Source organism: Plecotus auritus, assembly GCF_963455305.1.
Source record: "Plecotus auritus genome assembly, chromosome: 6".
Lineage (NCBI taxonomy): Eukaryota > Metazoa > Chordata > Mammalia > Chiroptera > Vespertilionidae > Plecotus > Plecotus auritus.
Window position 1 is genome coordinate 161,373,811 of NC_137773.1, and position 27,226 is coordinate 161,401,036.

Here is a 27,226-nt window from a genome sequence, read left to right on the forward strand (position 1 = left end):
TCCATATCTTGGCTTTTGTGAATAATGCTGCAATGAATATAAGGGGCCATATGTCTTTTTGAATAATTATTTTTGTTTTCTTTGGATAAATACCACCCAGAAGTGGAATTGCTGGCATGAATGGTAGCTCTATTTTTAGTTTTTTGATGAATTCCCCATACTGTTTTCCATATTGGCTGCACCAATTTTCAATTGATTTGCATTTCCCTGATGATTAGTGATGCTAAGCCTCTTCATATATCTGTTGACCATTTGTATGTCCTCTTTAGAAAAATGTCTATTCAGATCCTCTGCCCATTTTTTCTTTGGGTTACTTGTTTTTTGTTGTTAAGTTATAGGAGTTCCTTATATATTTTGGATATTAACCCTTTATCAAATTATTATTTACAAACATCTTCTCCCATTCAGTAGGCTGTCTTTTGGTTTTGTTGATGGTTTGGGATAACATTTTTCTTGAACCCACTAAGGCGCATGCTTACATTGGTGCAGAGACCAACAACAGCTCCACAGCTATTCCTCCACTAAAATTCCCTCCACCAACCAAGTAACAATTAGACATAAAGCTGGTCTCTGGGCAGCAGACCCAAAGATGAACAGTTCATGGTGATTTCCTGGGTTCTACCTTGCATAGGCCTATCTATTACAGCCATTAAAACAATACTATTACAGAATAGTCTCTGTTCTGGTATAATAAGATGTTTGTGAATTCAAAAGTCCTTCAATAAATATTTACTGAGTGTCTACTATGGTCCAGGTATTGTTCCTAGGGTAGAGGAAGATGGTTAAGATCTACTTCTCATGGAAATGACGTTCTGGAGTGAGAGGGACAGAAGTAGCCAAGCAAGTACTGAGATGAATCGGGTAATATAAAAAAAGGCCAAGTCTTGTAAAGAAAAAGGAAGTATGAGAGTAACGTGGCAGGGAGTGATGAAGCAGGGTGTTGTGGAAGGCTTCTCTGAGGAGCTGATGGATCATTAATATCACAAGGAAGAGCTATTTTGCTTTAAATGTGTCTGCCGTTTATTCCTAATTCCCCCAGCCTTTGAGCTTGCCCCTGATGAACCCTGACTGTTCTGCTGGGCTGCCACAGGGTCAGTGTTTCCGGTGTATTTCACGCCATGCAACTACAGAGTGGGGCCGACGCACAAGTGTGCTCTTTTTCCCCTGTGCTCTTGTTGACGAATGCAGGTGTTCTCTGTGTACTTCTCATCTTTTATGATGGACTTTTAAGGAAGTTTAATTCACAAACCATGCAAAGCTCATCATTTGCTCATACTGACACATGGTGATGAAAGTGAGTTATTGTTCCTGAATAATGCTGCAAGGAAGCCTTCCAACCAGCAATTTTCAATAATACCACATTGGCACCCCTCTGAATTACTATCTGCTTTGGCTAATTCAATATGACAGGTTTCTAAAGCAATTTGAGTTCATGTTAAAGCAGTGAGAGAGAGTATTCAAACTTACTTAAAGGAGGGCAGGAGGAAAGAACTTATATTGCAATCTCCTGTAACACAGATCGAGATTTATTTGGATTCATTTCTTAGAGGCATTCAATATGTTTTATCTTTTTCTTTTTCAGTCACCTTTTCACTTAGATCTGATAATTATATTCTATTGGCCATGCTTTAGTTTCCCCCAGAGTATAGAATCCATCAGCTGATTCTCTGGTCCAGAGGCCAATATTTCTTAGCATTAGAGAAATTCCAGTTTTTAAAAATCAGGTCAACATATGCCCCACATATAAAAATCACTCAGGAGATAGGCCGACTAGTAAAAAGGATCCTATGTAGGATTCTGAATATCAATGTTCCTTCTCTTTTCCCTCTTTCCACCTGGCTAAACCAAAGCTGGCCTTCCAGATGGCAAGGTGTGGGCCAGGCAGCGTGGTATTAGTACAAAACGAAAGGATTTGGAGTCAGAGAACCTGGTTGCAGTCCCAGCCATGCCACCTATGACTGTGAACTTGGCTCAAGGCCTGGCTCATTGTAAACATTCAACAAATATGAGCCCCATTTCCTCCTCCTCCTCCATCTTCTTTCCCTTACCATTCTGCCCCTCAGCTCCTGTCAGGCATGCTGGCCTTCTTTCTGTCTATAGAACATGCTACACATATTCCTGCTTCAAAGCTGCAGAACCTGCACTTCCTTCTGCTGGATATGTCCCTCCCACAGATCACCCCATGGCTTTCTACTCACTTTTAGTTCTCATCTCAAATGCCACCACTAAGAGCAGCCGTCCCACGCTTGGTCACTCTCTAACATATTACCCTGATGGGTTTTCTTCATGGCTCCTCTCACTGTCTTCAGTTACCTTGATGATTTATTTGTTTGCTTTTATTATCTCCCTCCCAGTTTCCATCCTGAGCTCTGTGGAAGCAGAGTCTTGACTATTGTGGGTATACCAACACTGGTACATATTAGGTGCTCAATAAACATTTGTTGCATGGAAGTTATTGGGACCTCCCTGAGAGATGGAAGAGCCTTATGTGGCTCTTCTGAAGGTCAGATGATGCAGATTTCAGAGAGTCATTTGGAAATTATCAGACACTTATTATTAAGTCTTCTCCACCTCATCTATGAAGCACCTCTTCCCATCACCCCAGACTGAAGTGCCCTTTTCATATTCTTGGCGGCTTTTTCTGTCAAAGTCTTGCTTTTCTGACACATAATTTAACTCCTGATACCTTTCATTGACAGGCGTTTCAAATGAAACTCGGAAGAATTTAAAGCAAGATGAAAGATTCTCCAGCTTGGAAATTGGTACTCAGCCAACAGTTTAGAGATGTAAGTACACAGAGCAGGCAGCATTTACACAATGCCCAGCAGCAGAGGGAGACTGTATTGAGAACGCAAGCTACACACAGCTTCCCTGTGCCAAGTCAGGCCTAAAGGAAACGGCATCATATGCCTGGTTTGGGGGAGGCAGGAAATAAATGCAGAGGGCTCTGCTTGGCGGCAGGCATACTGGTGCCAAGGCCATGGCCATGGCCCATTTCTGTTCCTTATGTTCTTTCAAGACAGCAGCTCTGTGAAGGAGGACAGTGCTAATAATGAGTTGCCGGAGACATCTTGCCCATGGACAGTAGAAGGATTTTTTTTTCATCTACCTACCTTGGTGGAAAAATTTCAACCTTTACTATTTATAACCTTTTCAGTCTTCAATCAACATGTAGTATGCTGGCTTTGAAACAGCTTGATTTAAATTGTGGAAGAAAAGGAAGGGGAGTTTTCAGAAATCTCAATCCATTATTCATGATGGTTTAGAAAGATGTGTGTTTTTTTGTTTTTTCACAAGTGAGAAAATAATCCTGATAAAGGCTGAATCAGGTAGCAAATTGTGTTGATTTCAGAGGATAAAACCCCTCCCTCACTGCCACCTTGTAGACACAATATTCAAGGGCGCTGTGCCTTCTCCCTTTCCCATTTCAGTTTTTCCAGGAAATTAAAAGGGGTCATTGTAGGGTCAGTGGAACTTGACATTTCTAGTTTAAGAAAATGTAACCAAATTTTGAATTTGGGGACAATTACTTCACCTATGGTTCTCAAAATGCATCATCCCCCTCTATTTTGAAGTCTAAGAATTTTGGTAAACTGACTCAAAAAAAGGAGAATGCACGTCCAATCTGTTTTCTCCTCTCCTTTCTCAGAGGAGCAGAATCCTGCCCAAACCTCCTAGGACCTGGGCTTTCTTGGATAAACACCTAAGAAAAACCTTATCAAAATGCTCATATCTACTGAAAAAAGACATATATATAGCACAGGATTTTGATGCAAAATGTTTTATATTACTTTTTATTTGAGTGACTTAAAGAATGAACAATGGAAACATCAAATTAGTAATATGGGCTATACTTTAAAATGATGAATTACACTGTGTACATTCTCTTAAACTCAAATTTCTCCCTTTAAGCAACTCAAAAATAAGAACTGGCAATTTTTATTCTTTTGGAGAACTGGAGATTTTTTGTAGGGAGTTTTGTTTAAAGATGAGTGGTGAATAAGTTAGCACAGGAGAAATCACAAATTAAATGCAGCCTTGAATACAGCTCATTCAGAGGATTCAAGCATACCTCTTTTGTTATTTATTTTTGAGGCTCCTTATGTTTTTAGGAAAACAATTAGAAATAGAAGGTGGATCTTAAAGGGGCCCAAGGGTTTCATATTGTAGTCTCTAACTCAAGGCCAGGCTGCCCCCGGTAGGACCAACCACCAGGCAGAATTTCCTTGGGACATCACATGAGTGATTCTTTTCCTTGTTGGCTTCTTTCTGAGGATGAAAAGCTTCCACGGGCCTTTGTGCAGAAACTAACATTTGAGCTCCAAGGTTCAAAGAGAATGCTTTGCCCCTCTGACTTCTCTGTGCTGTTTCTTTGGAAACATCAGTTCAGAACATTTCGTCTTTAGTTCAGAACACCACAAGAACAAGTAAAGAGAATTTTTCTAGATGCCAGTGATGTGACAATTTTCTCCAGGTCCTTTTCACATGTCCCCCATATTTTTTTTAAAAAAATCAAACTCTGAGTTTTAATTTTATGGTGTTTGACCTAAGGTCATACATTCCCACTCTATTTAAAGGAGAATTCCCTCAGTTTAGGTCTCTATCAGTTTATGCCTATTCTCAGATTTGCTTGTTCTTCAACTTCTTCCTCTACCTCAGTGCTTACTTTGTATTACCACCAGATTCATTTTCCCAAAATACCACTCTGAGTTGGTAACTTCCTTGCTTAAAGTACTTGGTGACGCTCAGCTATCGATTAAATCACATTCCTTGACCTGGCATTCAAGGCCAACCATGGCCTCCTTCTCCTTCTCCTAATATATTTCATGGTGGAATTCAAGGCCAACCATAGCCTCCTACTTCTCCTAATATTTTTCATTTTGCATTTCAGTGCTCATGCTGGTTGTTATACACACTACTGATGGTCTTGGAACATACTCTATGTTTTCTATGCCACTGATGTAGTCTCTGCTTAAGACTTTCTCTTTCCTCTTCCCTTTTACTTGTCCATTCCTATTGCATCCTTTCTAGACCCAGGTCAAGAACTAATGCAAATAGTCGACCACCTCTGATTACAATAATCCCTCCTTTTAAATAAACTTTTTATCTTGAGATTATTTGCTCTACTTTTTCCCTTTTATAAGCTGTGTCCAAGACTACATGTCTTATGGTCTAAGGCCATGTCTCATAACTTTGTATACCTCTATTCACTGCGTAGCTTGCCATCTGACACATGATAAGTATTCTGCAGATATTTGTTATTTGTTCTCAAAAGTGATGTAAGTCTCTTTCTAATAAACAGGAAGCCTAAATGGCTTCCATTTCTTTAAAAAAACTTTTAATTAAATTTATTGGGGCGACATGGGTTAATAAAATGAATAGGTTTCAAGTGTATAGTTCTATGATACATCACCTGTGTATTGCATTGATATTTACCACCCAAACTCAAATCTCCTTCCATAAACATATATTTGACACTCTTTACCCTTTATTATCCCTCCAACCCCTTTCCCTCTGGAAACTACCACACAATTGTCTATGTCTATGGAGTTTTTCTTTATTTATCGTGTTTGTTCATTTGTTGCCTTCAGTTTTAGATCCCACATATGAATGAAATCATATGGTTCTTGACTTTTTCTGCCTGACTCATGAGTCAACTAAACTTTTCTGTTGAACCACAGAAACCACATCAGGTCACTTTACTTCCAGAATATGGGCTGTTGTATCCAGAGTCTGAAAGGCCCAGGAAAGAGAGTGTGAAACATATTTGGAAGCGGGAGTATGCTAGATCCAGAAATGGGGAGAAAGGGGTCACCCAGCTCAACAGTAGCAGCTTACTGTAGGGTCAGGCAATAAAGGCACATAGAGGATTTAGAACTATCATGAAACGAACTAAGAGTTTTTCTGCTTCTTATCATCAAACACTAGCATTTCTAAACAATGTCAGTAATGAAGTACTTTTTCCTCCCACAATATGCATATTTATTACTATTGAATTTTAATAATATAAGTAAGCTCCAAATTAGCACATCATCATTATTATTATTATTATTATTATTATTATTATTATTATTGAATAAGTGCTGTATTCTACACAGAAGTTAATTCAGAGAAGTCCCAGATATGCAGACTGGCACATGTGGCCTCAGTTACCCACTCAACAAGAAGGACTGAATGGTTCCAGATCCTTCTCTTGCTTCCAGCACAACTGGTATCTCCAGCCCTGTGGTACTACGTATACTCGCATTTAACTCGTAGATTTGGAACAAACAATGGAGCACTGTGGTTGTAAAACTAAATAGAACTTGAGTTGCATTAATTCTGCCATTTTCTGTGACCACTTGTGGTTTTTCTTGGTGCTTAACTGTTAGCTATTTCCAAGTATATAATTTTGTTTGGTGAGTGTACATTTTAGTTTATACATGCAGTACGTTTTCTCCATTTCATGATTATCATGGAGAATCATTTCTTCCATATAGAGGAGGGTATGTTAAAATGACTACTCCTAGAGGCATGTATATATAGTAAGAGTTCCCCTGCATCAGATGTGCTTGTTTTACCGAAGAACAACTTCTGAAGCCTCCAGACAAGGCTCTACACAAATGTCACGTTATTAGGAGGCTTTCTCTGCCACCATCTGAGATACGCGATCACACCCCTACCCCCACCCACCCTACTCTTCGTCATTCTTATCCCAGTTTGTTTTTATTCACAACACTTATCATCCCTGGCATATTATACAAGAGCCTGTGTGTGTCTCTCTCTCTGTGTGTGTGTGTGTGTGTGTGTGTTCACATGTTAGTATTTGTCTCCTCTGCTAGTCTCAGCTTCCATGGGAGAAGGAAATTTGCTTCATCAAAGCTGTATCCTGGACACCTTTCAATAAATACTTGTTGAGTGAATGAATGAGAGAAGTGTCATAATATATCCCACAGTCACCTTTCATTGATTATCTTCTCTCTAAGCAAATGGGTTACAGAAGTACTTTTTGCTTATCCTAAAGAATGTGGTTTTCTTGAAATAGATGGAAAATCACCCGAACTTCCTTACCCATCTACTTAGCCTGCAAACCTAACTCAGAAGGGGGCAGCACAGTCAACGTGACCATATATTGAGAGTTTACTATAATTATGTATTATCTCAATGAATTCTCAAAAAGGCCTTGTTATAGATGACAAAACAACCACACCTGTGTGACATCTAGGCCTGTCCCGTCCCCAGGACCGGGAAGGAAGGACAGCTGGGGCCTGCGTTTCTCACAGCCTCGGCTGCTTTGGCACCGGCTTCTCCCAGCATCTGCTGCCGGGAAGTGTTAGATGTCATCGCACAGCTGTGAAGTGGGGCAGAACCAAGAAGCAAATGGAATAGCACAGAGGAGCCAGGGAACTAAATGCCAGGCTTCAGAGGGTAGGAGAACACACTCAGCTCAAGTTCCGCAAGAATAAAGGTGCTTGGGGGAGGGTGTGTAGGAATTCTTTAGTCCAGAGTCAACTGCGCATGAAGGGGACAGGCCATTTCAAATGTCCCTGACTAAGTATGCTTCTGCAGAGGTACTCATTATTTTGTCTCACACTTTGCACCATTCACCTACAACCCCACTTTTTAAAAACCATCTATAGATGTTTTAGAGACATTAAGACAAAAATTTTTTAAGTGCATACTTTCTTATTACAAGTTTGAAATGCAACTAACTCAGTTCTAACAACATAACAGAGTTATAACAACACTAAGGAAAGTAGACAAAAAATCTTCCTAAATTTTACAGTACTACAAAACATTTTTAAATTTTTTTTTTGGGGGGGACCTAGGCTGATCCATATGCATGCCCATTTTTATTGTGGTGTAAGCCTGTAGCCTTACTGTGCTGGAAACTGTTTCACTGCCATCAGTGGAAGGCATGGCCAAGGTCACAGAGGAGGTGAAGGGATGAGAGCATCCCTGGTAGACACATGCTTAGTGAGAGGCCACCCCAAAAGCTGAGCTTGAGACAATAGAATGAGCAAGATGTGAATGGATACACTAGGGAAGAGAGAACAAAAGTGCCTAAAAGGCTGGATTTAAAAAACAAATTGAAGAGACATAGGTGGGAGAAAAGAAAAATGAGGGAAGAAGAAGCTATTAGTGGGAATTAATGAAAGGAAAATGACTTGCATCTCTCTGACATTAAGTTTGGCTAACTCATGTTGTATTATGATGGTTTTTCCATGAAATCTAGAATTTCTGACATTTTTCTACAGGCAGAGTAACAAAGACGGCAGAAAGACTGATTTGAAATATTCTCAGAGATGGGCTTGGTTATATATGTGAGTTCAGATATTGGCCTGTCATTAATAATATTTTTGGAGACTCTGACATGTCATCTCTCACTGATTTAAGCCTCTGGGAGGCTGAGAGAGATGGAGTATAAAACAAAATCTGTAAACTATCAGAAGGAAGAACTAACAGAATATAGAGCTGATGGTGTCCTTTAAATCACACTAAGATAACCTGAATTCCAGCAGAGATTTTGAAACTGGCATACTGGGTGTATTAGGCCCTTAAATCATGTCTCTGATTATAGCTCAGGGCCAGGGGTTAGAGTTTACTATGACCTAGGATGTTACCCATTTAAACTCACTCTTGTTTGTTTTGAGGAACAGACTGCACCCATGTGTGTGTCAGGAAGTGTTAGGCACAGTCATACTGAAAGACACCACATTGAAAACCATGATTCATCTCAGTGGTGGCATTTAGTTCACACAGACATGAGTTGTATTATGTGGATATTGAGGAGTTCATAGTATCCATGCCTATGGCACCAGGCATGTCTAAGTAACAACCTAAAATAGCCTGCATGATACACCTCCTAGATGCAGAAGCAGTCCAAAGCCTGGCTGAATGAGATGCTTTCCTGTTTCTGGTGATCTATCTCCAATAACCTGCACAATAAAGTGATAGATTCATGATGGGAATTCATTAGAGATGGTGCTGTGCTGGAGCAAGACCAGGTCAGACTTAGCAAACCCAGCCCCAGATCTGGTCAGAATGCTGAAATGGATTCTTGATTTTTTCCCACTGCCATTCCATGGGTACCGAGGTGAACAGATGGAAAAGGCTGAAGGTCAAAGCAGGGCCGGCTGAGAGATCAGATGTCTCTAGCGATAGTTCCTGAACTTTGCTGCCCACTAGCGACTCCTGGAGAGCATCTCAAATCCTCCAAGGCCAAGGCTATACTCTACACACACTAAACCAGGGTGTCTAAGGCTGGGGCTAAACCATCGGTCATCTAAAAAATCCCCCAGGAGGTTTTGATACACAGCTGTAAAAGAAAGTAAGGCATAATGAATGCTGAAGAGCAATGTGGATATGCCCTAGGAGTACTTTAGAGACAAGAGAAATAGCAAAAACTTCCTTGGCAGGGCGTAAGGCGGGTGTGCTTGGCAGAGGGACAACCTAAGCAAAAGGAGAAATAAGAAAGTGTGCGGTGAGTCAGTACAAAGTTCTTTTTTGGCTGTAGCCTGGAGGCATAAAGAAACAGCCGGAGAATACCAGGGAGTATCAGAATATGCTGTAAAGGGCCGGATGCCAGGCCGAGGAAATCGTGTGATTAGTTTCATTGGCAAAGGTAACCATTGGAGAGAGAAGGTGGTTTATTTTTATTTTTATTTTTTAATGAACACAGCACCAATGTGAATAAATTGCTTAAGGAAAACAGAAACTATAAAACCTACATCACATTAGGAGGCTAATGTTGCTTTAAAATGACATTTCCTAACTTTAGTTATTACCTTACATCTTTATGTATTTTGGTGTACAATTGCCTAATGTTTTTTTAATTGATTTATTTTTACTTAAATATTTCTTTAAAGAATATCTATCTATATCTATCTATCTGTTCATCTCTCTATCAAATATTTCTATAATGCCCTTAATGGAAAAAAATAGTATCACTTTTCATAAATAGAGGTTTAGTTTTAGGAAATAATATCATAAAAATAAAACAAAGTTGTTTCTTGTTAGATATGCTCACCTGCCAGTTTGAGGCCTACTCTCTTCTTGAAAAGGGAAGATTTGCAAGTGGATTCAGGACAGAGTAGCACTAAGCAGGGTGGCGACCATATGGATGGAGAAGAGGGAATGGAAAGGAGACAGCTCAGAGGCAGATGCACCGTTTTTGGCCAGTGGTCCTTGATGTCTGTGCAGGGGGGTGATGAGCATTTTGTCAGTGTTACCCCAGTGAATGGAGTTCCAGTTTACCATGCTTCAGCTTTAATGCTAAAATACCGGCAAGGGACGTGGCTGAGAAACACAGTAAAAATCACAACAGCGAATCTTTGAAGGTGCTATCAGATCTAATCATCCCCTTTTGTTCTGCCTGCAGAAAAGGCAGCTCCTGATGGTTTGATAATCCCAGAAAGGATGTACTTGCTCTCAACATGAATGCATTTAACAGGTAGCATATGATGTCACTAAATACACTTGAACTTAGAGATTGTCCTTTTGAAAATGCAATATTGAATAACATGAGACTTTGGAATGGCATGGAATTTGAAAATAACATACTGCATGGCTATCATTTTATATGGGCACATTTTATTTTGGTGATGGTTTCATTAGGTTGAAAGCAATGGAAACCCTGTGGTGTCCACATGTGTGTGTGTCTGTGTTATGTTTACTAAGCACTACGGTAAATGGGAAGTTTCCAAAGTCAAGTTTTAAAATTACTAGACAAAGATAGTAATGAAAGAAATCATCCTGCAGTCACAGAGCAAACATTATGACCCTGTCCGAAAGCCAGTCACCAGTAGATAAGAAAATGTAAGTCTTTTTAACCCTCTGGAGTTCTCTTAAAGCCTCTTAGAAGTAGAATATTGTCTGTATCTTGAGTTATATGCTGCTTTGTGTATGTAGACTATTGGTAAAATCCAGTCTGGAACCTTCTACGCTTGCCTGACTTAGGCATTTTGCTGATAAGTAGATCTTACTTGGCAGGTTGATCTGGGATGATTAGTAAAATCCAGTCATGCTGGAGATAAATGTGCTTCTGTTCATTTCACTAACTCATCTCAGCACTTACCTTTATCGCCTTGTCTTAACTGTTTTCCGTAGCTGTGTCCTCTTTAGAATACCAAATAAAGAAGAACTCGTGCCTCTGATCCATTATTGACAAGCCATACCTTCAGCCACAAATCAAACTGTGTTGTGGTGACAGAAAAGGTCAGCAGGGCACTTGCTAAATATGTATTAATAATGCCTATAGATTATCAAGAATCCTTTAGGTGGCAGGGTCTGTGCAAGCATATCATATAAGTTGTGATATGGCTTAAAATTCAACATAACAGCTCTGGCCGGGTGGCTCAATTGGTTGGAACATCGTCCTGTACACCAAAAAGTTGCAAGTTCAATTTATGTTCAGGCCATCCACATGCCTAGGTTATGGGTTGGATCCTCAGTCAGGGCACATAGGAGAAGAAACCGATATTCTCACATCAATGCCTCTCTCGCTCTCTCGCTCTCTCTCTCTCACTCTCACTCTCTCCCCGTCTCTATATATATCAGTACAAAAGTTCACCATAACATTATTGCTGCTTATTATCATCATTTTATAGATGAGGAAATCAAGACTCAGAGAAGCTAAGGGACCAGCCAGAGTCTGCACAGCTAATAAATAGTAGAGCTGGACTTCAAACTGAGATTTTTTTCCCACAAAGCCTGATCTCATCTACTTCTCTACACTGCCTCCAAATAGCTGTGTCTGATTGCTCATCTTCCTGGATTATTTTGACTCAATGAATTAATGAGTGTCCTAAAGAATCGCTGCAGGGATGGATCTGATAGTCTCTGTGAAGCAGAGCAAGAGGTATATGGCTGCTGCTGATACCCCAAACAGCAGGATTGCAGGGCTGGTTGTGTATCAGAGCCAAGATAATCCAAGTATTAAAACAAGTTGACCCAAACGTGTCATGACTCACCCCAACAAAAGTTTTTTTCTTAATCTCATCATTGTTCAGGGCCATTTGAGGTTGGTGGTGAGGTGGAAGACAGAGGTGATTTTGCTCCCTGCAGTCACTCAGGAACCTAGGCTGACTGTGGCTCTGCTAGTGTCGATACATGACTTACAAGAGTGTCACTGTTGTCTCCATTCCAGTTAGCGAGAGGGAAGGAGGCTTAGAGGACTGTGCACATGACACTTTTATGGACCAAGCCTTAGAAGAGGCATATCCCTTGCACTCTCATTCCATTGACCAGAATTAAGTCACATGGCTGAACCGAATTGCAAGGCAGGTGATGAAATATAGTCAAGCCAGGTATCCAAGACGATTAGAAAATGGGTTTCAGCGAGTATTCACATCAGGAACGCAGAGAAAAGCTCCCCAGTCTAGGAACCCAAAGACTGGAGTTTCATTTCTGATGACCCATTGCTAGAGCCACTGGACAAGCGTCTCATCTGAAAATCAGAACACTAGTCCCTGCTGCTTTCTACTTCACAGGGACTGGGACAGTCAACATTAGAGTGAAGAAAGGTGTGTAGATATTCTTGGCAAGCAACTTAGGACTTAGCATGGGAGAGTCCACAAATACCTACATTGGAATATAGAATCCGAGACCAAATTCTTTTTCTGCCCCTTCATGTCTATGCAAGCATGACTCACTCACTCAGTTCTCTGAGCTGCAATGCCTTTTCTGTTAAGTCAGGAGGAAAAATGCCTCCCTTATCTTCTTTATAGGGATCCAGAGTATCTACGAATCAGTAGCCTATGTGTAAGTGTTTGAAAACCATTAAATGTCAAAGAGATATTAAAATTTATGGTTTTGGTTTTCACCGGGCCTGCTGCTTATGGACCTGTTGTCTGGAGAGTGCTTTCTAAACTCCCAGCTTCGCCCTCCCCTCCTCACAAAATGAAGTAGAGTATTAATGCATAAAAATAATAATTTTTCTCAAAATTATAACAGAGGCTTTCTCTTGACACACACCATGAGTGACTGCAGAGCACTTAAAGAACAGCCTGAATCGCTTCCATGTTTGAAATTCCCACCACGCTAGGTATATAGTTGCTGCCTAATTGACACTTACTGCATTATATTCAATTTTAAACTATACTTCCTTGCCATAGACGACGTGACCAGGGGGCTGGCACAGTAATGGTTAGTGACTAACTCCTCTGGGACAGACCTGGAGCTCCATGTCTCTCTTTGAGGGTAGGGCTTGTCCTGAGTGATCCCATTACAACTTTCTTATCTGCTAAGTCGCTTCTCTGAATTGATGGTGATAGTCATTTAAACAGATTTTGACTTTCCTGCCTTAAGTAGTTTTAGAGTTAGAGTGATTCACTAAGCTTTTTTCTTCCCCCGCCCCCTTTTTTCACTGGTTGGAGTCTCTTGGAACTTCTTCATTGCAGCCAAGGTGTTTTTTACCTTCCAGCTTGCCTTCTGAGCCCAGTTTTGCAGAGAGATGATTATCTGGCCTGGCTTTTCATTCATTTCTGGGCTCATCCAGCTATGAATCAACAGGCAAGCCTGCTCCTCTAATTATGGAGTGGGATGACTCATTCTTGTATTTTTCTGGGTTGTGGCAGGTGAGGCCACATCTGCTGTTTCAAGCTTTAATAAGTAAATAACAAGAGACATTAGAGAAAATCAAGAAGAGACTGGCTGTCTTTAGTTCTAGACGACTGTTAAAGTGCACCACAGTTCTAACTAACACATTTCTGCTAATCTTGACTAACCAAACACAGAACAACTAGCAGGGTGTTACTCTTTAAATGACCCTTCCAGTAAAAGAGAAATTGCAAATAAACCACCTGCAGAGAGGTAGCCCTGTGCTTCTCAAACTTTCCATGCACAGAGACCTGAGATCTTGTTGAAATGCAGGTGCTGGTGCCGTGGGTCTGAAGTGGGGCCTGGATTTGGTATTTCTCACAAGCTCCCAGGTCCTGCTGGTCCTGGTCCAGCCACCACGCTTTGAGAAGAAGGGAAGAGTGGGCGAGTGGGCGAGGCAGGACCCATTCTTCCCAAGGCCTCATTCTTTATACAGAACCTTTTCAGATGATGTGATCTCTGTGACAAGGCGTAAATGCCAGGCTGCACTTCAGGAGATAGAGAAAAATTTGCAATCAGAGGGAAGTGGGATATTTTATGTTTTTTCAATCTATAGTATTTTACAAAGTGCCTCCTCTGGGTCATTGTGAATTTGCATAATTTAGGCAGCCCCAATTCTCTTTCTCTTTTTTAAAAATTTATTTTATTGTTTATACTATTACAGATGTCCCCATTCTTTCCCCCCAACCCCCTCTGCCCACCTTCCTCTATCACACCTCACCCGCCCTTACCCCTCCTTCCCTCTGGCCATCACCACTCTGTTGTCTGTATCTATGTGTTATGCATATATGTTCTTTAGCTAATCCCTCCACCTTCTTTCATCCAGTCCCCCCTCTCCCCTCCCCTCAGACAGCTGTCAGTCTGTACCAACTTGAAGATTGCATCTACAGTGACAATAAACAGGAAGATAACAGATCTCATTCCATCTGAGTGATGAGATGAGCATGTCTATAATCAATTACCTGACAGAAGGGATGGTTAGCTGTTATTGCAGGGGTTTATCAGGATCCACACACAATTAAGGCTCTAGGTTGGTGTCAGATGCTAACTTGCTAATGATTTTGCTCAGCATGTTGAGAGCTTTAGTAAATACAAGTATAAATATTGGAAACAGAACTTCACAAATATATATCTTTATGTTTGAAAGGGGAGGTGGAACCAAATATGTGTATGTATGTTAACGATAACAGCCACATGCATGGTAGTTATGAGGTGCCAAGCACTTTGCAAATATTAACTTATTTTATCCTTACAACAGTCCTATGAAGTAGGTACTATTATTATCTCCACTTTATAGGTAAAGAAGCTGAGTTATAGGGAGGTTAATTTCTTACACAGCCCAAATCCAGCAGGCTGGCTGCTGAGAGCACTCCCTTACCATCCTTTTCCTGGATTTGCATGTGGCAAGGACATGTGAGTTCAAGTTCAGATTCCACAATTTGTATTTGTCCTTTAATAAGTCATCTACTCTCTCTGTCTCAGTTCCATTATCTATGAAATGAGCCTAATGATGCCCTGGCAACCTCTTGGAATTGTTGGGAAGTCGAAATAAGATAATGCATATAAAATTGTATAGATTATATATAACTGCACAGACAGAATCTAGGATTAGGTGGAAGTACTTGATTATTATTGGGATATTTTAAGTAATATTGTGTAAATAGCCAACTTATGTCTCTTTAGTTTACATTCTATATTTTTGCCGCTTCCTCAGGAAGAACTTGTTTTGCCTGGACACTTAACAAAAAACAAACCAAAAAATCATTTTGGATTTGCTTTCTTTAGGTTTTCTGAAAATAGAATGTTCTGTAGAGGCTAAAAATCAATGGGAGATGCATCAGCTGATTTCATTCATTCCCATTTTGTGAAATATTATTCCCTGTAGATTCTTCTCTCCAGTGTTAGCCCATCTGAACTGAAATGATTCTCCAATGCCTCTTACATTTAGCTCTTCATTTGGACAAGTGTTTCATCATGAAATCAATTTCATCATAGAATTTTACACTCAGATTTAGCCCATGATTTTTCTTGTTGCCTTGTCTCACTCCAGCATATTTCTCACTCTGCAAAAGTCCTCACTTAGAACCTTAATGTTCCAGCTGCACATACTTTTCTTCCTCTGAGTTTTAGTGGGAGATAAAACAGGGGTCCCCTCATCATTATATTACTACATCCCTACTCAGCCCAAGAATTCATCGGACTTGAGAATAGAGGACTATACATAAGGAGGAAGAATTTATGGGGCTTTTGTTTGTGTTACTTGGGCCAAGATTTATTTCCATGCTTCTGGTTCCTGGATGTATGTGGTAGAGGTACCTCCTGATTTTTCAATCAAAAAATCATAAGTAGAGATTGATTTTCTTTTCTCTTTGTCACAAAGCTATGCAGCGAAACTAGTGAATTTTAAACCTATTTCATCTATTTCATCTCATTTTGCCAGGTCAGAATTTGTTTCCTTTTAGGCTAAAAGTCATGACAATTCTTTGAGAATAAATGTTAGAGTTGGATACAATTAGCTCTCTTAAATAAATTAGCACATTTAAAACAGAACAAAGAAGAAGTAATGGATTTTATGCATGTGAATAGGTAACACTTTAAGGATGATTTAATAAAAGGAGAACCCAAACAATTACATCATCATTTTTCTTTAATGCAGCTGCCATCAATTTCTTAACTGCATTTCCTGATTTTCTTAGATTCCTTCACCTCAAGACCGAAGGACAAAGTTGATCTCTGCCATTTCTGTGTCTTGCAAAGGCTGGAAGGTCAGGAAAGTGCAGATAAATCCAGAATGAAGAGAGTTTACTCATCCTGCCCAGATAACTTGCCCTCATGACTGTTCTCCACATTATAGGTTCTGATCTCTGTGACGCCTCAGAAACTCTTAGTAATTATCTGAGGGTGCTGAGGCTCTTCTGAGAAATGCTGTTGTCCTTAACATATCACCCCAGCATTTACTTACCAGTATCCATTCCAGAAAACTGGTCATATTAACCTCACCATTAAAGAAATGTGAATTTCAGATCTTTCAGTGAGTCCCTCTTTAGTCTTCTCTTGAGTTAGATAATTGAGTCATTTCTTCTAGCTATTAATGCTGGTCTGCCCTATCATCTTTGTTTTCTAGATCATTATGATCAATTTAATTCATTACTGACCTTAGACTCTCTTCCATGCCCTACTTGGGCTCCACATTCTGGGATTTGAAGAGTTTAGAACAAGAAAAACATTCTTGTTTGCGAGGACTGATATTCATTTGATATGCTTGGCTAGCAGGCCAGTTGTTGAAATATTGAAATGCATTAGTACTGATTAATAGTTTCTGTTTCTATGTCCCCTTAATGGGCCACCATTTAGCCCTTAACATCCTCCCATTTCCAATATACCCTGGCAATTTCATACCCGACTCTGAAATCTCTCTACCATCCAGCTCCTCAATTCTGTTGTAGCTATGGCATTGTTCATGCTGACCAGTTTCTGTCCATGTCTTTAGATAGATGATTGATAGACATAAATGATAGATGATAGATGATAGATAGATATAGATAGATATAGTGTGTGTGTGTGTGTGTGTGTGTGTGTGTGTGTGTGTGTAACACTATGCTCTCTTTTATTCAAACTGGGATTTGAGTCTGTAACTATAAATTTCTTGGAGAGAATAACTCCTTTGATGGTGGGGATATCTCTTGATTCCCACCATTGCCTCTTACTCTTACTAACAACCCAGCCTGCTTTCCCAGCAGACAACCTTTTCTCAGATTATGGTGAGAAGTTGAGGCCCATTGATATTTCTTTTATTTTTGTGAAAGCCTGAAAGTGATCTTTCCTGTTGGGATTTCTCTCGTTTTGGATACCAAGCAGTTGAAGTCAAACGGAGCTGAAGGAAAATAGAGATTCGGTATGTGCATCTCTGTTACTCAGGGAGCCTTTCTAAGGATCAAGAGACTGAACCTTTGGGCAGAAGAGGAACTGAGTTCTGTGCTGGCTCTGCTATTCTCTCTTTTGCTCCCAATGCATCAGGAGCAAGAGGATGGGACTAGACTGGGTTGTACATCAGGCCCCTCTAGGTACAAAGGCACCAGTATAAAACCTCTTCCAGGCAATCTCCACAGGCTTCTCCCTTGTTTGCAGGAATCTTTCAGCTTGGTCAAGAGAGTTTAATACAAGGAAAACATACTTGTTTGCTAGAACTGATATTCATCTAATACGCCTGGTCCCAACAGACCTGTTGAAATATTGAAATGCATTAGTACTGATTAATATATAGTTCTACCTGATTAATAAATAAAGCTCTGTACTGATTAATAAATCATGTTCTGCCTTTGAGAAAGGGGCACATTTGATAGGAATAGTTATGTGCCAGAGTTAGGTGTTATCTTTGCTTCATTCCCAATAGTAATTTGTGGAATTCATTTTGCAGTTTGACATGTTGACAGCTCATATTGGTAATGTTTTTGTCTCCCCTAGTTAACACACACACATACAACTTCATTTTACTGTTTGTTCTTTTTGTAAACTTTTGCATGTCTCTTTGTCTCATTTTCTCCAGACTTGGAATTTTATTAATTGAGAAATATTGAACATTTTCATAATCTTTCATTTAAAGTAATCACACATAAATTGTGTTTAACTGAAAGGGCTTATTGATTGTACCTGGTGTTTTTGTTGATTTAATTTAACTTAATTTATTACTCTTCTTAGACTCCTTTCATACTCCACATTCTAAGAGTTGGAGAATTTAATACAAGAAAAACATTCTTGTTTGCTAGGGATGATATTTATCTGATATGCATGGTACCAGCATACCAGATGTTGAAATGCATTAGTATGGACTAATAAATAGTTTCTGCCACTATGTCCCATTCACGGGTTCTTATTTAGCCTCAACTTCCTCCCATTTCCACTATATCCTGGCAACCCTAACCCCTTCATATCAGTGGCAATTCTGTATCAATGCTAATCAAAGCTGCCTTGTATCTTTCAGCTCCGACAAAGTTTTCTACTGACTGTAAATTTAGAATATTAGTTGTATCTGGCATTCCTAAGATAGGGAAGCAATTCTTAGCATGACTGTTTTAGTCATCATGCTAAACTAGCAAAATGAAAATGATTGACTCTAAGTTAATTTTATCACTCAAGCCAGAAAACCTGGGTTTATCCTTACCTGGCTCCTTCCTGTCATTCATTCAAAGTCTTGCCAATTTCACATCCTAAATATTTCTTGAGTTCCCTATGCTCCTCTAGTTCGGGCCCTTGTTATGTCTTGCTTAGATGATCACTATGGTCTTTGACTTGGTTTCTCTGCTGATAGACTTGCCCCTCTTAATTCAGCCAGAAGGATCTTTCTATATACGTCTAAACATGTTATTCTCATGCTTAAACCTCATCAGTGCATACCCATCATGCACATAATAAAATCCACACTGCCTAGCAAGGTATAGAAATCTTCCTATGCTTTGGAACTTTCCCATTTTTTCAAGTCCATCACCTGCCCATCTTCATTTTCAACTTGACACCACATGAACACCAAAGGATGTATGGCTTTTCTCTGTTCCTCATTTCCCCATTTTAGTTCATGGTTTTGGCTGAAATATTGTCTTCACTTTTCATACTACGACTCACTAATCCTAGTCCACACTTCATCAATTAGGTTGAACTATTGCCTCATTCAGACATTTTGGGGAGAAATGTTTCCTTAGCACTATTGAGAATTTCAGTATTGTTATATTGACAAAATCCATGCATGTGTCTGCTCCCCACCACTATCTACACTAATAAAAGAGAAAAATGCAAATTGACCATACCTCTGCTGTGCCCACAAGCCACACCCACAAGCCAATCAGGAGCGAGTATGCAAATTAACCCAACCAAGATGGCTGCAGCCACAGAGCGAGCAGGAGGCTTGGGTTTCCCCAGCAATGGAGGAAGCCAAGCTTCCCGCCTGCTCTTGGCCAGCCCTGGCCTTCGCTCAAGGCTACAAAGTTTCAGTTATAGAAGATAAATAAATCCCAGCAAAAATGGTGGCAGCCACAGAGCTGGAGAGAGCAGGAAGCTTGGGTTGCCCCCGCCATGGAGGAAGCCAAACTTCCTGGCCGGCCCTGGCCTCTACTTGGGTCACCAGGGGGCGTGGCCAGCCTGCATACCACCACAGACCCCTCACCCAGGCCACCCCATGCCCCAAGGGAACCCCCACCCTGATCCAGGACACCCTTCAGGGCAAACCAGCCAGCCCTCACCCATGCACCAGGCCTCCATCATATCTAATAAAAGAGTAATATGCAAATTGACTGTCACTCCAACACACAAGATGGCTGTCCCCATGTGGTCAAAGTTGGCTGCCCCCATGTGGACACAAGATAGGCCACCACAAGATGGCCAGCAGGGGAGGGCAGTTGGGAGGGACCAGGCCTGCAAGGGAGGGCAATTGGGGGTGATCAAGCCTGCAGGGGAGGGCAGTTAGGGGTGATCAGGCCTGCAAGGGAGGGCAGTTAGGGGCAATCAGGCTAGCAGGGGAGCAGTTAGGCATCAATCAGGCTGGCAGAGGAATAGTTAGGGGGTGATCAGGCTGGCAGGCAGAGCGGTTAGGGGCAATCAGGAAGGCAGGCAGATGAGCAGTTGGGAGCCAGCAGTCCTGGATTGTGAGAGGGATGTCTGACTGCCCGTTTAGGCCCAATCCTGGTAGGAAATCCCTCCAGGGGTCCCAGATTGGAGAGGGTGCAGGCTGGGCTGAGGGACACACACTCCCGTGCACGAATTTCGTGCATCAGGTCTCTAGTTAACAATAACCCTGAGTTTTCTGAGGGCAGAGAGAGTCCTATTTATATTGTTATATCCAGCCTCTGGAATACAGTCTAGTAACAATTGATAATGTAATGCCAAGCTATAGGGCCATAACCAATGACATTGAAATTTTCAGTGAAAGAGATAGTTTTGGTTTAGTCCCCTATAAGCAGATTCTGACTTGGAGATTCATATTAAATGATTTATTAGGATGTGGTTCTAGGGGGAAAAAAATGGTAGGGAGGAGGGCAGTGAGGCAGGGAAGTGAAGGGAAGGAAGCCAAGTAAGGTTATGCATCAAGAGAATTCCACAGAGGGTCATTTGGGTTCAGTTCTACAGGGGAGTTCTAGAGACAGTTTGGGTTCCACCTCTGCTTTGTTCCCACCAGGGGTCAGACAGCCAGGGTATTGATATTCCCACATTTATTGGCATTGGCTAAGGGCTGCCTCTTCCAAAAATATAAACCCCCAGTAACTTGGCTTTCCAACTGTGGTCAGTGAGGCTAAAATGGAGCATGTGTCAGGATCAAGTAGAGGGCTTGTTAAAATGTACATTGTTGAGACCTACTCCTAGATTTTCTGATTCAGTAGGTCTGGAGTATGGCCCAATAATTTTCATTTCCAACAGGTCCCCAGGTGACACTGAATCTCCTGGTCTGTGGATCACACTTTGAGAAGTACTGGATTAAGCAAAATGGGTTACAGCACCCTCAGGGTCATCCTACATCAAATGAGAGTGGAGGTTGTAGGGAGTGAAAGCTAACAGAACCTGGTGTACTTGGGCCCATCAAGAGATCCATGGTGATGAGGGTAGAACATCTGCTTCCAGGGATGGGTCCTGACTAATGCCCAAGAGGATCTGAGCTGCCCAGAGCAGAGAACTGCTGGCCCCATTTCTCATCCAAGGCCAACTGGGATTTGGAGGACCAACTTACCTGAATATTTAACTATTAAATCAGACTTAACTTTGCTGTGATTAAAAATCACACATGCTAAAATATTTCTTCTGTCTTCTTTAGTTCTCTTCTTGTGTCCCTCATTTAGTTTTTTTCATTTTTGCTTAAAAAAAAGTATTTCCTAGAGGCACCACTGCTTTGTCTTATTGATGTGTTTTTCTTCTCAGTTGACTCTGTGTGTTCTCTTTTATCATAATTTACCAAAACAAACTTCAAAATGTTGTTATCTATCAGAAAAGGGTGGAATTTATTACTGATAGCTACAGAAAAGAGAGTGGAGGCAACAAATGATAAAATATATGTGGTATTAGAAATCTGTCACCATACACTAAAATTGGCTAACTGAGCAAGAAAGAAACTAGAATTTAAAAAATAGCATGCTGATTTACCAGACGCTCTTTGGAAATAAACAAGGAATCTTTTGACAATTGTGGGAATTCTGGTCGAACCTTAGGTATGCTTTTATTTTACTAAAATAAAGTAGGGTTTTCTTCACTATTTTCATGCTGGTTGTTTGACAGAGTTCATGAACTTGCAGGGGCATCTTATGTTCACAAGAGTAACTCATGGTCTGGAAGATCTGTCTAACTTGGTGCTTTGAAATAAATAGGAGAGGAATAAAAGTTTAGTGTTGTAATTAAATCTGACATCATGCTGAAATTTTGCAAAGGTAATAAATCACTCAAGAATCATGAAACAATTATTTCACTGTAGTTCATTAATTTAAATCAATTTAATAGAAACATACTGAGAACCTCCTCTATGAGAGACCCAGGGAGAGAAAGAAGGAGGGAGAAAAGAACTTAGTCCTTAAGAAGCTTACTATAGAATGCCTTTGTGAGGACGCTTAGTATGATTCAGATCCCAAATCTAGTCTCTTGTATGGAATTTAGAAAGATTACAGACAGAAAATCTCCAAGGAAGAATGAAAAATAAATATGAAAAAAAAACCTGACAACAAATAGATAATTGATGGTATAGAAGAAAAGGGCAGGAAAACATCTTCAAATGTATAAAAGTTTATGATTACAAAATAAGTTTTTCAGCCATACCAAGACTGAAATACATATAAAAAAATTTAATAAGAAAAAGGTTGGTGGGGTTTAAGGGTTTACTTGGGAGGAAGGATATTACCATTTATTGGATCCCTTCTACAAGCCCCTGGCCTTATACCTATTATCTCAGCCATTCTCATCAAGCACTTATCAATAGGTATTGCTAGTTTTTAAATAAAAATTTTAAATTTAGAATGATTTTGATGTATAAAAGAGTTATAGAGGTAGAACAGAAAGTTTCTGTGTATCCTCACCCAGTTTCCCTGATTATTCACATATTATATTAGCTTTATTTGTCACAATTAAAACTCCAATATTGGTACATCACTATCAACCAAACTCCAGGCCTTATTTTGATGTCACCATTTTTCCTGCTACAGTGTTTCTCTCCCCCCTCTCCCCCTCCCGCCCACTCCCCAGGATCCAGTCCAGAACCCACATTACCATTGGTTGTCATGCTCCCTCATCTCCTCTGGTCTGTGACAATTTCTCAATCCTTCCTTGTTTTTCATGACCTTGGTAGTTTTGAAGAATGTTGGTTAGGTATTTTGTAGAATAGAAATTACTATTTTTACATTTTAGAAATATATCATCTGTAACATTTTTTTCAAAGATAGGGATTTGGGCTGAAAGGAAGGATATCACGAATAGTTTCTGCCAGCAACAACATTAAAACTAAGAATGAATTTGAGCTGTTTTGTAGTGATGCCTTGGCTCCTTGAATTCTGGGAACTCTCCCTCTGTGATTTTTTCACTTTTAGTAAAGGCTTCCTTTCAAGAAAAACAAGATAAGAAAAACACTCAGTTTCAACAAATATACCCAACCCCCTGATCTTTCAGTCTCTGGGAGGTTTGACGAGGATGCTATCTTTCTAAATGAATTGCTAAGCATCACTAATACATGATATTAACCAAGTGAACTTAGTGAGTTACTAATTTTATTAGGAGTTCTAATTCTGTATTCTGCTAAAATGCCTAGTTGTCATACAAAGTTTCATATATCTGTTAAGATTAGGGTTTTAGGGTTGCCTACAAGTATAGAGATCATTAAAAAGAAATTGTCCTGCAAATACCAAGACTTAAAGATTTATTCTTTTCTCACCTGGAAAGAATCCAGCGAAGGCAATCTAGAACTGGAATGAGAGCTATAGAAATTATTCATTCAGGGACCTAATGTCTTCTAACTCACTATTTTGTCATTTCTAGAGGATGCCTCCATCCTAATGGTCCAGAAGGGCTAGTAAAACTCTATTCATCATTCATCACATCCACATTCCATGCAATAGGATGGAGTAAGAATGGGTGTGCCTTCTCACTGGTAAGATTTTTCTGGAAGTACAGCACAACACAGCACTTGCTTTTAATATTTCCTTGACCAAAACTTGGTTGCATGGAAACTCCTAACCATAAAGAAGACTGGGGTATATGATTTTTATTTTTGGTGGTCATGTGCCAAGCAAAAATTGACTGGTAATTGGGGGATAAATAGTGGTCACTACCATACTTGGTGCTATTGTACACCCCTCCTGCATATATAGACATAGATAACTGAGTTACTAACAGTTTTCAGTGCATCATCAATGTTGAGTTTTTGAATTCAACATTATTTTGGACCTGTCATTAATTTTTGCATAACTAGTGTTTTGGCCTATATTTTTCAAATAATTAGATGATGGAGGCATATCTGGATTGCTGTTAAATCTTTTTAAAAATGGGTTTGCTTTCTATGTAATCTATCTTGGGAATGCATATAATAGTGAAGCTGTCTTTGTTCCTACATAAGTGAACGCTATTAAAAGAACTGGAGAGCCTTTGTTCCAGAGGATGTGCTCTGGGAAATGACTACACTATTTTAAGAAGTAGCAAGAAAGATGGTTCTGAAGGACCATGACAGGTCCAGAGTCGGTTACTAAGCAGAGAGGTCAGAAAGTTTGGGGGCATGAAATTACCCTACAGGTCAATGGGAGAGCCATTGAAGAATTTAGGCAGAAGCATGATAGGATTACTTTTGTGATGAAAATGTAGTTGTTCTTGCCATAGATTTTGTTTTCAATAAATATGTCAGGGTAGTAGAATACACATTTAGATTTCCATAGTTTCCTACATCATTTTGCAGGAATGGGTCCCCATGAGACAGTGAGGGCAGCTATTAGGGACATTTCCCTAGAATCTGGGTTTGTAAGTTTATAGAGGATTGCCAAGGCCTTCCTGATATGGTGGCAAGGAGACCTTTGGTTAAGTTTTTTTGTTTATTTTTGTTGTTGTTGTTGTTTGTTTTTACTGTGAAAGGGACAAATAATTATATTTGAAAAGTTGGAAAATACAGAAAAGCAAATAAACCTCCCTAAACAATTCTAAGCCATCAGTGAATGCTATTACCATTTCAGTGCATAATCCTCTGGCTCTTTTTCAATGCACATAGACTGCAGATTTTTGCAGGATAACATGCTGGAATGCCTTCTAAAAGTCTATTTTTGTACCGTGGAGTCTTTAGTAGAAAGAAAGGGTTTAGTAGTTCCCATCTGGCAGCTGAAGATTCCTGGGGAGCCACAGATTACTTATAAGGGTCCTCAAATTCATCCATTTTATCAAACATTGTCTGTAGATTGAACATTTTAATGTCACACACACACACACACATATACACACACACACACATGTTCAACATTGGGTAAACATACAAAGATGCTATTTGTTGAGATTTAAAAAATGCAAATTTATTCAAAAGCACTACTGAATTTCGAGTACCTTGCTGTCATTATTTATTTTTTTCAGTCAATGAATATTAAATAAGTTCAGCTATGTTATGGTAGGCTCACAGATGTACTGGTATTCCCAAGAGGTTCGTGAGCTTGTGAAGGTGGAAATAAAAATTTGATGAGCATATCAGTGACTTGAATAGTCATTGCTGCTTCCACCATATCACAAGGCTGCCAGGACACACATGCTTCAGAACCACCACCTTTGCCTTTGCCTTTCACTTATTTTCTTTCACTAACAGGAAGGAAATTGCCCCCAAAGTTGAGTGGTCATTGTTCTATAGTTTGATTAATAAACCTGAGTTGTCTTAGCTCAATCCAGAAAATGAAAGATTTGATTATTGAAGCAAAAATATTGTCTAGCCCCAGCCATTTTGGCTCAGTGAATAGAACGTCAGCCAACAGACCGAAGGGTCCCAGGTTCAATTCTGGTCAAGGGCACCATACCTACGTTGCAGGCTCCTCCCCAGCCCAGGCCCCGGTCGGGGCTCCTGCAGGAGGCAACCAATCGATGTGTTTCTCTCACATCAATATTTGTCTGTCTTTCCCTTTCTCTTCCACTCTCTCTAAAAATCAATGGAAAAATATCCTCAGGTTATGAGATAGATATCCTATCTAATAAAAGAGTAATATGCAAATTAACCATCACTCGGCTACACCCACAAGCCACGCCCATCAGCCAATCAGGAGCGAGTATGCAAATTAACCCAACCAAGATGGTTGCGGCCACAGAGAGAGCAAGAGGGAGGCTTGGGTTTGCCTGGCGATGGAGGAAGCCAAGCTTTCCGCACACCCTGGCGGGCCCAGGCCTCCACTTAAGGCTACAAAGTTTCAATTATAGAAGATAAATAAATCCAACAGAAATGGCTGCCACCACAGAGCAAGCAGAAGGCTTGGCTCTGCTCCAGGCTACAAAGTTTCAATTGTAGAAGATAAATAAACCCCAGATACCAGGGCCTCCACTTGGGTCGCTGGGGGGTGTGGCCGGCCTGAAAACCACCACAGGCCCCTCACCCAGGCCACCCCACGCCCCAAGGAAACCCCCACCCTGATCCGGGACACCCTTCAGGGCAAACCAGCTGGCCCCCACCCGTGCGCCAGGCCTCTATCCTATCTAATAAAAGAGTAATGTGCAGATTGACCATCACTCCAACACACAAGATGGCTGCCCCCATGTGGTCAAAGATCCTGCCCCCATGTGGACACAAGATGGCCACCACAAGATGGCCAGCAGGGCAAGGCAGTTGGGAGGGATCAGGCCTGCAAGAGAGGGCAGTTGGGGGCGATCAAGCCTGCAGGGAAGGGCAGTTAGGGGGAACCCAGGCCTGCAGGGGAGGGCAGTTAGGGGTGACCAGGCCAGCAGAGGAGGGAAGTTGGGGGCAAACAGGCTAGCAGGGGAGCAGTTAGACATCAATCAGGCTGGCAGGGGGGTGGTTAGGGGGTGATCAGGCTGGCAGGCAGAAGCAGGTAGGGGCAATCAGAAAGGCAGGCAGGCGAGCAGTTGGGAGCCAGCAGTCCTGGATTGTGAGAGGGATGTCCGACTGCCCATTTAGGCCCGATCCCATTAGGGCAGTTGGACAGCCCTTGAGGGGTACCATATTGGAGAGGGTGCAGGCTGGGCAGAGGGACACCCCCCATGCACGAATTTCATGCACCGGGCCTCTAGTGCACGATGGAGGAAGCCAAGCTTTAGAATATATATATTCTAAATGTACCAGTATCTATAAAATAAGAAGATGATGATTATTACCTATTTATCCCATTATGAACTCAGAGTCATGGAGCTAAACCTCATCTTTTACAAATTGCTTGTTATTTATTCTTTCAGATTTATTTTGTTAGTTAAAAATCTGTCTTATTTGAAGAGCAAACCAATAATTTGGAAAATAAAAGAGGTTTCCCATTTGCCATTCTAAAGAAAAAACTTTTACACACTTCATTACTTTTCTTTCCCTGAAGTTGAATCTTAAAGTCACATGGCTGCTGGTGGAAGATGATTCCTTGGATTTTCCATAAGCAGGATGTGTTAACAGATACCCTTTCCAAGCCAATTATTTCAGTTTAGTTTGTTTGGTTTCAGTTTTGTTACTTGGGGAGTAGGC

At 40.6% G+C, this 27,226-nt stretch overlaps 1 protein-coding gene across 4 annotated transcripts in view; it reads left to right on the plus strand.

Annotated features, from left to right (window-relative positions):
- LRRC3B (leucine rich repeat containing 3B) overlaps positions 1-27,226 on the plus strand; it is a 91,970-nt gene that overhangs the window by 24,255 nt on the left and 40,489 nt on the right. For 2 of the 4 annotated variants that reach the window (XM_080672206.1, XM_080672209.1), the window contains exon 2: positions 2,700-2,786. The exons of the other annotated variants lie outside the window; for them this stretch is intronic. The gene's annotated coding sequence lies outside the window, so the exon portion shown is untranslated. The remainder of the gene's footprint in view (positions 1-2,699; positions 2,787-27,226) is intronic. 4 annotated transcript variants of the gene reach the window in all.